Source organism: Oratosquilla oratoria, unplaced genomic scaffold (genome assembly GCF_046742065.1).
Source record: "Oratosquilla oratoria isolate Oo_2021 unplaced genomic scaffold, ASM4674206v1 SCAFFOLD47, whole genome shotgun sequence".
In the NCBI taxonomy this organism is placed as follows: Eukaryota; Metazoa; Arthropoda; class Malacostraca; order Stomatopoda; family Squillidae; genus Oratosquilla; species Oratosquilla oratoria.
Window position 1 is genome coordinate 667,373 of NW_027467711.1, and position 11,763 is coordinate 679,135.

Here is an 11,763-nt window from a genome sequence, read left to right on the forward strand (position 1 = left end):
CAATATCCTTCATTGTTTGAGGATAATAGACAAAGCCTGGGGGGAAGTTTCTTTCAGGACACTGACTGTGGCAGCCAGAGACTTTGAAGGCTTTCATATGGAGCCTGTAATGGTGGATGATATTGTGTCCCAGGGATTGGATGTAGACAGTGATGATGTGGAGGAGTTGGTCGAAGACCATAGAAATGAGCTGACAACTGAAGAACTCGAAGAACTGCACAGGGAGCAACAAGAAGTGGTTGAAGAACTTTCTTCTTCAGAGGAGGAAAGTAGTAAGGGAAGCATTTCCACTGCAGAAATTAAAGAACTGTGTTATCACTGGGATAAAACACAGAGAGTGGTGGAAAAATGGCATCCTAACACTGCTGTGGTCAACAGGAGCATCAATTTGTTCAATAACAATGTTATTGGCCATTTTAGAAAAATTCTGAGATCGTCAAAGGCAGACAACATTGGACAGGTTATTAAAGAAAGAATCCCAAGATTCTTTTAGTGCAAAAAGACAAAAAAGAAAGAACACCAGAAAGAGAGAAATCACCTGAAGGGATGTTACCTGATGTTTATATGGAAGGTGACTCCCCTTCCAAACAGTAACATCAACATCCCTCCTCCTCCTCCTCTACACCTTCCACTTATGCCATCAGCTCACCTCAGTACAGGTCAAGTCCAGTTCAATTTTTTTTTATTTCATGTACTGTACAGTACTGTTATTCTTTTTCATAGTTTTTATGTATTCTATGCTTAAAATATTATTACATACATACATACATATACCAAGGCTTTTTTCCCCCTTACCAGGGGGGTAGCCAAAAAGGACAAGGCACAAAAACATTCCCACCCATTTCATCCCCGAAAACACTCCACACCCCTACACCCTCCCTCCCATCTTAGCACCTCCTAGATGACGGGTCATCCCTGCACCCTGTCCACTGCCCTGGGTCAGAAGCAGTGTCGCAGGACACAGCACATCCACAGCAAGACATGATGTCTCTTCACTGTCTTCAAAATGAATTTTTAATGCAGAGAGACAAACATTCTAAACAAAGAGACTTGCGTGATTTCATGAAAATAGATAAAGATAAATAAATATGAATATACTGGTAAATAAATAAACAACAAAAGTGAAGCCATTGAATGAATTTTATTTAAGTACTCTATAAATAAAGGCAATAAATGTATTTTTTTAATATCCCTTCTCATAACTGGGATTTCCCCTTTCCGGCACATCTTTGGTCCCACTCGTGCCGGTTAAAAGAGCTTATACTGTACAAAGGAGGAGAAAAGGAAAATCCAACTAACTCTAGACTGGTCTCCCTTACAAGCACGATAGCAAAAATATGTGAAAAATTGATCAAAATCAACTGGACTAAACATCTGGAAGAAAATAGTATACTAAATCCAAAACAATTTGGATTTAGACATGGAAGATCTTGTGCCACAAACTTGATTTGCTTTTACTTGAGTCGCCCCCCCCTGGAGCCGCTCTATTCTGCAGGGGAGCAACCCTAGGCTCTTGCCTCCATGTGGAGAGGGTGGGGATGGCCGATGGCAGTAGTATACTGGGGGCCAGCTACCCATGACCCTCAGTACAACATAGCCTCAACCGTTGCTGAATAGACTTTTATACCTGCATTTCTTACCCACCTATTACCTTCTCTTCCCCTCGCCCAACTTTTTACCCAATTTATTCTATCATGATTGACCCTCCTGATGACATGGCCAAATTTTGAAACCTCTCGGTAACAAACTTTCATGTACAATCATTATAAGTCAAACTTGTCATAATCACTATAAAAAATAGTCCTATGGCGATGGCTAGTGATGATAGGGGCAGGAGAAGGTGATCTCTGGGAGCCTTTAGTCACGAACTGCACATAGGCAATGTGGGCAAGATAGTCGTTCTGTGATGGAATGGAGGCAACATCACAGCTCGGCAGCTACCCAGATGACTGAGCAGCCCTGTTCAGGATCCACTCTGCTCACCCCACATGGTGAGGGGGCTAGCAAAGGTGCCCTAAAAATAGTTTTCCTCACATCCATCTTACTAGGGAACCGCCCCCAGTAAGGTCACCCTCATTGCGGTCAAGATGCAAAAAATACCCAAGCACAGATGACGACCACACTCGAAAAAGACTCTTCTTTGACACCACCAAATACTGATAGTAATATAAAACAATTGAAAGTTGTGCACATAGAAGATATTCCAATACAGTGCAACTATGATGATATATCCACTCCACTGAGCAAATTTGGAATTATAGGAGAAATTCGCATGAAATTTCTTGACATTGAGAAAAAATGGGAAGCTTGGGTAACATTTGATAAGCATGAAGATGCCTTTAACCTGAGCAGAAACTTCAATACCCTGAAAATTTACAATTCTTTTGTCAAAGGAGCCTTAACAAATAAGGTTCCTAGAAATCTAGATGTGTATAAACCTGCAGAATGGAATTCAGATAACCATCGAGATAATACTATAAAAGAAAGAATCCCCCAACATCCTATGTGGATAGTAATTAAGGCTAAGGAAGAAAAATTTGATTACTATAAATTTAATAGATACCTTCAACAAAGGGTAGGTGGCATTAAGAATGGAGATATAACAAGATTTGGTAAGAATTCAATACTTGTTCATGCCATCAAAGACACAATCCAAGATGCTCTGTATGATGAATGTTGAAAATAGTGATATAATAGAAAAGATTAGTCCTCACCAGTGGCAGCTCATAGCTAAAATTAGTGGGGGTGCTGCTCCAGAAATTTTTTAGCCTTTGTTTTAATATTGTGTAAAAGGAAACAAATAGGTATAAAAAGAAAATTTATTATGAAACTTGACAAAATCCTAAAAAAAGTAAAATTGAGCATTTTTATTTACTAAAACCTAAAGTCTGTATGCCTCACTAAGTTTCTCCTTAATATTTACAGTTCCTAAAAGTGACAGCGAAACTACATTACCAACGTGCTTCTTTGACTTTTCATGCTTTTCAGTTTTTTCTTTGATTTTGTTTATATTTCTGAAACTATCTTTTGTCCATGTTACATCACCTCCAAACAGCAAACACGGGAAGCAAAACAGAGCATTTTTTACTTTACAGCCGCAAAGCCAATTTTTCCATTGGTACCATTCAGAATTAAAGCAACAAATATATTTTTTGTTGTTGCTTATGCCAGGCTGAGATATTTTAATATCTGGTGTTGAACGGCCTCTTTTCTTAACTGTAACTTTCTCATGTAGAGACAGCTGTGAAAACTTAAGCTGCTGAAGTTCACTTACAGTCACAGAACTTATTTCTTGGGGATGCAAGGACGCCACCACAGAATTGATTTCTTGGGGATGCAAGGCCATGGTTTAAGTTTTCTGTAAAATAAAAGAACTGAAAAAAAGTAATAACAATCAAATAGAATAACTGGAAGCATGATGATAATCTAATTCTACACACTATTACATTCAAGAATATGGTACAGTACACTGCTTCTGACCCAGGGCAGTGGACAAGGTGCAGGGATGACCCGTCTTTCAGGAGGTGCTAAGATAAGAGGGAGGGTGGAGGGGTGTGGAGTGTATTCAGGGATGGAATGGGTGGGAATGATTTTATGCCTTTTCTTTTTGGCTACCCCCCTTGTAAGGGGGAAAAAGCCTTGGTATATGTATGTATGTATGTACACGGTTTTTAAGTGTAATACACGCGGAGTCAAAAAGAAACACTACCTCTCTCTGGCACGCCAGGTGTCGGCACTGCGGGAGCGACAGTGCTGTCTCTCACTCGCCGCCTCGCGTGCAGCTTCCTATGTGCACAACAGCCAAACACCATGTCGCTGGAACTGTGGAGCGCACAGTTCCATACAAAGATTTTTGTATTTTTTCATAAACTAGGGGATGGCTACTGACATTAAGCTTAAGGATTATATATTGTACAAGTATAAAGAAAGAATTAAAGAAAGAAGGACTCATTATATTGAATGTTATCAATGATATCAAGTGGAAATAGGGGGTGCTGCAGTTCCACAGTGCCTATACACGAGCCGCCATTGGTCCTCGCCCAAATTTTAGTTATGGAAGAGGTGTTATCCATGATAAAGACTTGTATGAATTGACTGAACTAGAAATATTAGAAATGTGCCCCACATCTATTTGGAAAGTGAAAAAGATCCCAAACAGTAATGTGATTATACCTACTTTTGAGGATAGCAATATACCGACTCATATAGCAATTGAAAATGAAAGAATGAGAATTAGACCTTTCCATCCCAAAGCTCTACAGTGCCATAACTGTTTTAAATTTGGCCATCCGTCAAAGATATGTAAGAATAATGAGGTATGTGGTAATTGCTTTGGCCCAACACACAGCCAATGCTTAGATACTCCCAAATGTATCAATTGTCAATTGGATCACAAACCAGTTGATAGAGTATGTGAAGAATAGAAATTTGAGACAGCAGCTATAAATAAAGCTTATACTGAGCATATCATGATAAGACATGCTAAGCAACTCTTAGGAAGAAAAAGAGCTATGCAAACACTCTTACTCTACCCCAGGAAATCCACCTCATTCTACAAATCTCCCCACCACAAATGAAACTTCAACCTCTGGGGTAGCAACCCAACATTCAAGGCCAAATAATCAACATACTATGGTGAGAACTCCAAACACAAATAAGATATTCTACCTCCAGATTACAAAAACACCTCACATAGTAAAGAGGTGCAACCCTCAAATCCCCCTGCACCTTCCAGCGTAGTGTCTCAGGCAGAATCTGCAAACACACCACCTCTAGAAATCCACCTTGTTCTACAGAAACGTAACACTCATGGCCAGGTGATCAATATACTTCAATGAAAACACTAAACACTAAGACAGATACCCTACCTCCTGATGATAAACCACCTTCTAGCAAATCTGTTTAGTTTGTTTTGTGCAATTGAAGGATTCCACTTATCCATACAAATTCCTTTACTATCCCCTATACTCCAAAGTATGAACGATCATGAATTTTACGTTTCCCCTAGTTTTCCCAAGTTAAAGGGAGATCAATTGAAAGTTTTAGGCATAATTGGAAATGACATTCTTTAAAACTTTCAACTATTTTCATTAGAGAGTGTCCCCTTATATGGTAGCCTGTCTTGCTAGGTTATTAAACTTGCTGATGATTTCATTCCATACAGGACTGGGGTTCAATATATCCCTTCTAGTGAGAAACCTTTCTACTTAAAGAGAATGATAAAAGGGATTTCTGAAATCCCCTCTAATGAAGTACTAAATTTTGATAACTTCAAATATAAGGAGAAACCTTTGAGGATAAATCCCGAATCTGATCTTGGAGTCGATTTGTTAAATTGTATTGAGAACTGCTATGGAGATTCTCTTATTTCTTATAATTCTTCTTTCAAGGCCAATGGAATTTCTCTAAAGAAACCTGAGAAGGAAACTTCCTTTACTCTGTCTAAAAGGACTGTCAAATACTTTCCTCCTAAAAGGTTAGGCAAGGATAAGTTACTAATTAATTTCTGCCTAGAACATGTAAGTTTACAATTTGATCCTTTGCAGGAAGTCTGTTAACTCTAATGTTGTTGTTGTCGTTCCCTAGAGTGTCTGTCCGAGCAGTCCCATCTCCCCAAGGAATGCCACAGCCGAAACTGGGTTTTCCCACAAATCCTTTATAGAGTGTATGTTTTGTTGTTTGCGTGCATGATTGTATAATGCAGTCTTCCATTATGTGTTGTATGGTATGGGGTGAAGTGTTACATCCTGGGCAGCTGTTCACAATGCGGTCATCCAGCCGTGGGACCACCCCGTCGTGGGACCACCCCCCAACCCCAAGAGTTGGGGGCCAAACAGCGGCAACCAGCCCTGGCCACCGGCTCTACGCAGGTGGCACCGATCTCCAAGAGGAGCTACGTCTGCCTTGGGGAGTACCACAATCCTTTTTCTCAACTCTAATATAGAATATGGTCTTGATAATTTTTATTCTTTAGAATCCATTGGCACTAATGAAGAACAAACCCCTGATATTGATGCTTTGGAAGTTGATCAATTTAAACAGTCCATTTCCTTCAAAGATGGACACTATTATGTGAAGATCCCGTGGAAAAAGGATTTGGTGGACCTTGTTCCCTCAAATCTAAAGATTGCATTGGCAGTGGCACAAAGGGTCTATGACAAGCTTGAGCAAAGGGGCCTTAGGGAAGAAAATGAGGCTGTGTTTGACCAGCAAGAGGCCTTGGGTAATATTGAACCTGTTACTAAAAGAGCCCCTGGCCAAATTTTTATACCCCATAGACATGTGCTCAAAAATGATGAACTTGCCACCTCAAAAATAAGACCTGTTTTCAATTGCTCTCTTAAAATAGGAAAAATTTCTTCCTTAAATGAAGCTGCTTTCCCGGGAGTTGATTTGATGAATAACCTCCTCTCTCTTTTGTTGTACTTCAGAACCAACAATTATGTCATTTTGGCTGATGTTATGAAAGCCTTCTTGCAGATCTGATTGAAGGATGAGGGTGATCGTAATAAGTTCTATTTCTTTAGGAGGATTAACAACCAATATATTCCTTACAGATATAATACTATTATTTTTGATTTTTGGTTCCATCTGCTCTCCCTTGCCCCCTGGGGCTAGGGGGTGTAGTATAGAATATAGCATCTAATTTCACTGCCGAACTGATGGGAAAACTGTCCGCAGTGGAGATTATATCCTCCATGAAAAAGAGGCAAACGTTTTACAATTCTTATTGACTCAAAGAGTGTCTTGCAGTCTCTAGAACAATTCGACTCAAGGCACCCAATAGTTTTAAAGATCTTAGAATGGCTTTTTTTAATTGAGAGTCGAGGTAATGAAATAAACTTCTGCTGGGTTCCAGCACATGTCGGAGTACCAGGAAATGAACAGGCAGATAAATTGGCCAAGGAAGCCGCTCTCACCCTTACCTCGCTTATGGCCTATACCTTATGAAGATTATATCCCTCTAATCAAAGCCGAGATCTCATCTCTTTGGCAGTTCCAATGGGATCTTGAGGCTGGTAACAAGATGAGAGAGATTACTGATACTATTCATCCTTGGTCTTATACATTGCTGAACAGAAAACAGGAAGTAACCCTTTGCCGGTTGAGGATTGGTCACTCTAGATTATCCCATGGCTTTCTTATGGAGGGCAGTCCTCCTCCATTTTGTAATGATTGCCTTGTTCCTATGACCATTAGACACATTATGGTGGAATGCCCCAGTTATGATGAAGAAAGACAACAATATTTGTCAAAATACAGAGATGAAGGAGATCTGTCCCTTCGAAATGTTCTGGGATGTAACTGCAATATAAATTCTATTTTTGATTTTCTTAGTACTATTGATCTTCTCAATGATCTTTAGATTTCAATCTTTTTTTTTATTTTATTTATTTCTTAAGCTTTTTACCACTTCCTTTTCTTAATCATAAATACTACGGCGTCAATGACCATTGATGTTGCGATGCTAGATAAATCCCAATTCAACTCAACAATTCTGCTCTCCCTTCATTCTGAACTTCATTGTACAACATCATCTTTCCATGCAGCCTGACACTCTAACTGCCGCCTTAATTAAAGATAAATTCTATGTAGATAATCTGATCTACACTACTAATGAATTCCCACCCCCAAGGCCCAGTACTTTGATGTAGTGGGGGGCTTGCATGTAGCAAGGACGGGCTGAGCTGTGCAAGCCAGGTGCAACCATACTGGAGAGGTCAGCCCTAAGCTACCAGACGAAAACTGAGCCAAAATATTTTTGTTGACAACTCTAGCTTGTCTTTGACCATGGACTGGAATGCTCATAGGATTTGCTCCCCTCACCCTATGACACTTGTTTTAGGATGAGGTTTTTGGGTCCCTCATCCTTTTCCTTTGTGAATTCCCCTATCCCTATCCTTCATATTTGCTACCCTGTCCTCCTTTTTCACCATCTTTCTCTAATACTTGTTAAGGAAGGTACTGATATCTTGATGCCTCCCAAGCTACATGTCTGAACCCAGTCAAGTGGGGATGTATACCGCGAGGTCACTACTCCCTGCGAGGGCCGAAAGCTCACCAACTGGGGAATGCATGTTTGCAAGGTAGGTACTGGGCTGCTGACTTCCTTTCTCCCTATCCAGTACACATGCAGAGTGACTATGCTGGACCCATCCTAAATGGGACAAAACAAAAGAAGACAAACCCCGGGTTGACAAAGTCTCTAACTCACCTCCAAGGCCCTGCATGTGTAAATAGTCGTTTCTGGAACTTCCCGACTCTGCAGAGACTTTTCTTTTATTGCTTGAGGCATCAGGCAACTGCAGTATCTTCTATATAATCTTTCTTTCTTAATATATGGTGTGGCCTCATAAATATACATGATCATGGCGGCTGTTCAAACTGTACATTCTAAACCTTCACCACTACCTGATCCTCCTCCTAAACCCCCCGATCCCTCTCCTAATATTGCCAATCCTAATGTTGACGATATTGACTTAGCAAAAGTAAAACCCCCAGTTGATGACTGGCTTGAAAAATGACTTCATTAACAATACTAAGACTTCATTTACAGATAATTCTGTAGCCCAGAAACTTACAATAAATAGCTCAAATATTGCCCCCTAATAGTCATAGAGCCTTACAATTAAATATGTCTCTCTTGATAAAAGTTTTATTGACTTACATGAAGAGTTCTGTAAATTTGGACCAGTTAAAGAGATCAGGGTTAAACTGACTGACAACTTTAAAGCTTGGTTAATCTAGATCTCATTTCTTTCTTATCAGGATGCAGCGACTGCCTGCTTGGATTATAATAATTCCAAAGAAAATGAATCTTCGGCCCAACTTGTTGCTAGAGTGCCACCTAACCTGGATATCTTTTATCCAGAAAACCCGGTAGAGGAAAGGAAGGAAAGTGTGCAGAGGCCTCCCAATCCAGCTAAGTGGCTTATTATCACTCTTGCAAAGGAATGTGCTAACTTGTTCGAGTTTAGAAGATTCTTGAAGAGTCACCTTGGCTCTGGTAATTTGACTAACTCTCAGGTATCACGATTTGGAAGAAATTCCTTCTTAATTCATGTAAAATCTTATGAACAAGCTGCCATGGTGCTTAACTTGAGACAGAAATCAGACATTAAGAAAGTTAAACCCCACTATACCTTTATTTATGCCAAAGGGGGTAATTTTTAATAGAGATCTGTATGACTTTGAGGTAGAAGAAATATTAGAAATGTGCCCAACTAATGTTTGGAAGGTTGTTAAAATCCCTCGTTCTTCTATGATTATCCTAAGTTTTTCTGGTGAAGATCTACTTCATTATGTAGAGATAGAAAAAGAGATTGCTTTTGTTAAGCAGTTTAAGCCCCGTCCCCTTCAGTACTTTAACTGCTATGGTTTTGGCCATCCTTCCCACAGATGTGCAAGGGACAAGCTGTGTTTGATATGTGCTCAGCCTGAACATGGGGATTGTTCCCGCCCAACAGTTTGTATGAATTGTAAAGAAGAGCATGATGCCAGAGATAAGAACTGCATAATTTATAAGAAGGAACAGGAAGCACTACTAAAAGCTCATGCAGAACATATAAGTGTAGGACATGCTAAAAGACTACTAACTAATTCCAAAAGATACAGTGATGTTGCTAAAACAAATAGTAAAGTGGATCAGCCAACTGTAGAAGCCAATAGAAATAAAAATGCCAATATGAATTCTTCTGTTAACACTGAACCCAAGCCTCAGTGTAAAAGTGTTACTATCAAATCTAATGGTCTTTCTTCTTCTCAACTTGGAATTTCTAATACTTCTCAACCCTCCTCTGCGGAGGTTTCCTCACCCCTTGTTGAAGGGGTGTCCCCTGCCCCATCTGGAGGGGCACCTAAGGTTTCTATTGCTGAAACCTCACAGGCTTCTTCCAATGAAGCCTCCACTTAGGCAATCTCTCTTCCAGACTTGGGGGACTCCCAAGTAGAGGGATTGCTGACTAGTGTGCCTCAATCAGTAGAGGTGCACAGAAGCAATGAGGATCAACCAACTCTAGAATCTAATAGAAAAACAAATACTAATACGAATTCTTCTGTCAATGCTGAACCCAAGCCTCAGCATGAAAGAGTCACTATCAGACCTAATCGTTCTTCTCCACAACTTGGAAATTCTAGTACTCCTCAACCCTCCTCAGCGAAGGTTCTCTCATCCCCTGTTGAGGGAATGTTTCCTGACCCATCTGGAGGGGCACCTAAAGTCCCCATTGCTGAAACCTTACAGGGTTCCTTCAATAAAGCCTCCTCCTCAATCAATCAACCTTCTAAACTTGGGGGGCTCCCCAATAAAGGGATCACGGACTGGTGTGCCTCACTCGGTTGAGGTGCACAGAAGCAAAGCTATGGAGTCTGAAGCTGTGCGCAGTAAAAGACTCCACAGTCCACCCTCATCTCCATCTTCTTCCCCATATCGTGATATGCAATCTAAGAAAGGAACTAATAATCCAGACTCTACATCGTCTGTTGGACCATTGTCAGAGAGGAGGATGCCACCCGCGAAAGCAAAGAAATTAGAAAAGAACCCATCATGTAGACCCTCTCTCTCCCAACCTTCTCTTCCCAGACCAGTAGACCCAAAAAAGAAAAAGAAAACAGTATAATGTCTATAATTCGATGGAATATTCAAGGTTTTAATTCTCATCGAGAGCAGGTTCGGATTCTCTTTAAAGAACATGATGTGTCTGCTATTTGCCTGCAAGAGACTATGCTTGGTGATTTATCCCCTAAAGGTGGACTTAATTATGAAATTTACAGATTTCCTCCTATAATTGGGGGCTGTGCCCATGGAGGTACTGGTATCATTGTTAACAAATCTGTAAACCACAAAAGTGTCCACCTACATTTGGTGTTGGAGGCTTGTGCAGTACAAATCTTTACCACTAAATGGATCACTTTATGTTCTTTGTATTTGGAACCTGAAGTGGAAGATCGACTCCTAGACATATATAACCACTCCTGTCAGTTTGAGTTAAATGACCTACAATCTCTGGTTGACCAGCTCCCTCAGCCTTTTATTTTAATGGGTGACTTTAACGCCAAGCATCCTCTATGGGGTGAATCAAGGTGTGACCCCTGGGGCAATATAATTGAAGAATTTATTGATAATAACAATGTCATTTTGATGAATGACGGTTGTTGTTGTTGTTGTTGTCATTCCCTAGACTGTCTGTCCGAGCAGTCCCGTCTCCCCAAGGAATGCCACAGCCGAAACTGGGTTTTCCCACAAATCCTTTATAGAGTGTATGTTGTGTTGTTTGTGTACATGATTGTGTATAATGATGGTTCCAAAACTAGGTTTGATGTCTTTCACAACCCAAGTTCTGCTATAGACCTAACTATTTGTTTATCATCCTTAAGATTAGACTACAGTTGGTCAATAGATGAAGATCTACATGGTAGCGACCACTGGCCTATCCATATCAAATATTTAAAGAACACTCCTTCCTCTTGCTTACCTAAATGGAAGACAGGAGAGGCTAATTGGGAATTATTTAGGAGATCCACTGAGATTAATTATAAGACTAGTGATTTTTCTTGTAACACTGATGCATATGATTATCTGGTAGGCATCATACTTTCTGGTGCTTTCTCATCCATTCCTAGGACAGCTGGTAAACCTCAACGCCCGGTAGTCCCCTGTTGGAATGATGAATGTGCTTTAAGCAGAAAGATTACAAGAACTTGCTATAAGAGATATTTGGGATATCCTTGTTTAGTCAATAGGATAACGTACAGAAGAGCTCA